At 41.4% G+C, this 4,423-nt stretch overlaps 1 pseudogene across 1 annotated transcript; it reads left to right on the top strand.

The window, feature by feature from the left end:
• The first annotated feature begins 405 nt into the window (after positions 1 to 405).
• On the top strand, positions 406 to 4,301 carry LOC311145285 (pleckstrin-2-like; annotated as a pseudogene). Its single transcript has 7 exons — positions 406 to 486; positions 649 to 810; positions 2,472 to 2,659; positions 3,046 to 3,137; positions 3,543 to 3,730; positions 3,935 to 4,035; positions 4,185 to 4,301. The product of its transcript is annotated as a pleckstrin-2-like (transcript).
• The last annotated feature ends 122 nt before the right edge of the window (positions 4,302 to 4,423 follow it).

Raw genomic sequence — 4,423 nt, 5'->3', positions numbered from 1 at the left:
GTGCAGGGGTATGAGGTAATTGAGGTAGGATATGTTTACTGAATTGTTGGTCCCATGTTTCATGAGCTGAAATAAAAGATACCAGAAATGTTCCATACGCACAAAAAGCTTATTTCTTTCATAACTCATTACTGTTCCCGCGTTCGCAGAGACCGCATTCACTGAATCTCTGCCTATGTCGGCTCAATCGGAAATCACCTTTACATTTCAAATGCGCTATAGCGCTGAACTTGCTATTGCTAAGTTCAGCCCTAAGTGGAAAGAGGGGATCATATATATACACATTTTACATGAACCCATGTTTTTTTCCCCCTGCATTCCGATGTTCTGAGAGTTCCGGTGCTGGCTGGGTGTGTCCCAGGTGACGCAGCAGCCAGGTGAGAGATATACCATGCCTCCAGACCTGAGTTGAGGTAGAACCACTGACGGACTATGGCTGAAGATCAGCAGAACTCTATCCTGAAAGAGGGATTCCTTGTCAAACGGGTAAGATGAAAAAATATACCGTTATATGTCCATACGATGCGCATTAATTTGACTACTGAATATTATGTTATTCTATAAATGTGTTACAACATTGTTTTAAATAAGTAGTAATAAAAATGTAGAGTATTTTAATTGATATATATTTTCTAATTGTAACTCTAGGGCCATGTAGTTCACAACTGGAAGGCTCGCTGGTTTGTACTCATGCCGGACAAGTTGCTCTACTATAAGTATGATGGGGGGAAGAGAGACTGTCAACGCGGGAAGATCATGTTGACCGATTGTGAAATCTCTTGTCCGTTCATGGAGTACGACAACCGGCCGGTGAGTTAATGTAAAGCCCCTTTACGTTGAGACCTCGTCTGTAATCAGTGAAATGGCTGTTGAACAGCATTAAAATCATAGAATTACATATTATAACTCCATTATGGTTCTAATGCTGTTCTCTGTGATTAGAACAGCATTCGGTTATATTGTTTTCTAGAATTATGATTATATATTCTAGAGTTATTGTTCTATTCTAATAGAATAGCATTAGATAGTATATGCTGTTCATGTCTCTGAAACTGTTGCCCTGAGGATATCACTGACACTAGGCGTGTCAATAGATGATGAATGTATCGTTGAAAACAGACTGCGATCCAGAGACTTTTAGAAGTGGGAGTGTCTCAGCTCTTTTGAGCCCAGCTAAACGCCTGTGTTCATTGTTCTTCTTGTGAAGTGTGGGCTGTGGTTGGACATTTGCTTCCTTCTAAAAATCGTACTAGAGAATGCAAGGACCAGGGACATCACATCATAAATAGCCTACACTAAATGTAAATTTTTTAAAATTTGAGTACAGTTTCAACCTTAGACCACTTGACACTGTCATCGCAGATACAGTATGCTTTTCATAGTTTTCAAAGGTGTGTTGGATACATGTATCATCTTGGGGTTATGATGTAATCTTCAGGTATTCAACATCATCCATTGGTCCTGTGTTTTTTAGGGGGTAGATCAGCTTTAATATTTCAGATTGTAACTTCCATCAATGTAATTGTCTGCATCACTTCCAATCCCCCATATTTTTTAAATATATATATATAAAAAAATATATATATATACATACACACACACATATACATACATACATACATACATACATACATACATACATACATACATACATACATACATACATACATACATACATACATACATACATACATACATACATACATACATACATACATACATATATACATACATCCATACACACACACATATCCTTTTAAAAATTTCCCTTCATTACTTTCCAACCCCACCATCCCCTCCCTAATTGGAGTAAACTAGTGAACAACAACGCTTAGGCCTCTACTTCCAGCTTATACATACTATATACATTTTATGGACACGCTAAAATTCTACAATAATTATATTTTGTTTGTTTTTACTCCTGAACTTCCTCTGATCATTTTCATGATGTCCATCTGGTTTGCTTCTATATGCCATATTTTTCTAACTGTGCTCTTTCACAAAAGCGCTCAACCTATAACCTATATACTTATTATGGACACAGTATGCTTTACATTAGTTATCTTGTTGTTATTAGTCCCATCCTTCAGCTCCATTCAACACCTCCCATCTATCTCTTAACACCATCCATATTGGATTTCTATTTGCCATATATTTTGGCTAAAAGTATTATTACATTGTTGATCGATTGACTATGACTTTTCAGATCACCCAGTAGTGCTATCTGCAGGGTAAGCTCCAGGTAAATATTGCAATCCTTTAGCCATTCCTGGACCTGTGTCCAAAAACAAGCTACAAATGGACAGTACCAAAACAAATGATCTAATGATTCTGTCTCTTTGCAGCAAAATCTGCAGAGCTAAGGAATATTGTATCCCCCATATAAATAACATTCTATTGGTAGAAAGAATTTTATATAATAATTTAAATTGAAAAATTCTAAGTCCTCTCTGTTGTTTACTGAACCTCAGCTGGTGTTCAAACTGCGGACCAAGAGTTCTGCCGAGTACTTTCTGGAGGCGTGTTCTCGGGAGGAGCGTGACCAATGGGCAGCGGATATCGGTGCAGTGGTGGAGAAGCTCCGCCCAGCTGACTCTCCGATCAGTCAGTCTACGACCACTGGACCCCGTTCGCTACAACTACACAACGTCAGCCTGAAGTGAGACACTTAGGAGCCTTGACTGAAAGACTTTCCCCAACCGTCAACACTGGTTAAAATGACGTTATTACAACCAGATTACATGGTTATAAACTGGTTAAAATGATGTTATTTCAACCAGATTACATGGTTATAAACTGGTTAAAATGACGTTATTACAACCAGATTACATGGTTATAAACTGGTTAAAATGACGTTGCCCGACTTGGTTGCATCTATCAAGTCTATTAGCCACATGAGTGATGCCTTCACCTATTCCATAAAGACAGTCACACACAGCTGGTCAATAGGGAAGCTATTCCAGCTAAACGGTTAGGGCCAACGGGAGGAGCTAAGAGGTGAATTGTTTCCAGCTGACATTGTTGTGTTGTCTTTCCTTCTCTCAGCCAGGTGGTGGATTCCATGCATGACGTCCACAGTGGCATCAAGCTGACCAGCCACAACGAACAGGGAAGTTCCTACAGCAACTGCTTCTCAGGTGAGATGCTCGGACACATGCCTGACATACACTGAGTATACCAAACATTAGGAACACCTTCCTAATATCGAGTTCACCTGGATTCACCTGGTCAGTCTGTCATGGAAAAGAGCAGGCGTTCTTAATGTTTTGTATACTCAGTGTATATGCCACTTAGCAGACATTGGTGTATGTGATCCCAGCTGGAATTCTTTACCAACTGAGCATACTACTGCTGGTGCTGATGCTGTGGATCCTCTCTCTCTCTCTCTCTCTCTCTCCTCTCTCTCTCTCTCTCTCTCTCTCTCTCTCTCTCTCTCTCTCTCTCTCTCTCTCTCTCTCTCTCTGTCTCTCTCTCTCTCTCTCTCTCTCTCTCTCTCCTCTCTCTCTCTCTCTCTCTCTCTCCCTCCCCCCTCTGTCCTCCAGGTTCTGCGGTGGTGGACTGGCTGGTGTTCAGTCAGCTAGCTCTGACCCGTGTAGAGGCAGTGACTCTGGCCTCGGCCGTCCTGGAGGAAGGTTTCCTGCGCCCTGTAGGTCTGAGGAGCGTTGAGGCCCAGCGCAGCCACGGACTCAGTGAGCAGTTCCTGGATGACTCCACTGCTCTCTACAGCTTTGTGAGTGACTGTCTGTTCCCTAGTTATAGTAGCAACCCCTTTCTCTCCATTAAGGTTTATTGATTGACTGATTGACTGACTGATTGACTGACTGATTCACTGATTCATTGATTCATTTACATGTAATGTTGTGTCTAAACCAGATGTACTGTTTAATACTGTATTTCCTTGTTAATATGAATGTGTCCATGTTGTCTCTCCCAGTCAGAGAACATTAAGAAAAGAGGCAGTGTGAAGGCTGAGACTTCCTTATCAGCCATGGAACTAAGTGGAAAGTCGTGAAAAGGGGCTATCTACTGAAACAGGTGAGAAAAACCCTGCCAATCAACCAAAACTAACCTGTGGTAGTGTAGTCTTTTGTGTTGGTTCCCTGCTTCAACTCTGCTCTCACCACCACAATACTCTACAGATCATGGGTTTGGTTATTCATGTCTCCTGCCTTCCTCTAATACAGGGACACAAAAGAAAGAACTGGAAGGTTCGACTGTTTGTGCTGCGATCAGAGCCAGGTTACCTGCACTATTATGACCCCAGTAAGGTGAGTGACTATTGGTTACCTGCACTACTATGACCCCAGTAAGGTGAGTGACTATTGGTTACCTGCACTACTATGACCCCAGTAAGGTGAGTGACTATTGGTTACCTGCACTACTATGACCCCAGTAAGGTGAGTGACTATTGGTTACCTGCACT

This window comes from Coregonus lavaretus (genome assembly GCF_964263955.1).
Source record: "Coregonus lavaretus genome assembly, chromosome: 18".
NCBI lineage: Eukaryota > Metazoa > Chordata > Actinopteri > Salmoniformes > Salmonidae > Coregonus > Coregonus lavaretus.
Note: the sequence above shows the minus strand (reverse complement) of the source record. Positions and strands in the feature narration are given on the sequence as shown.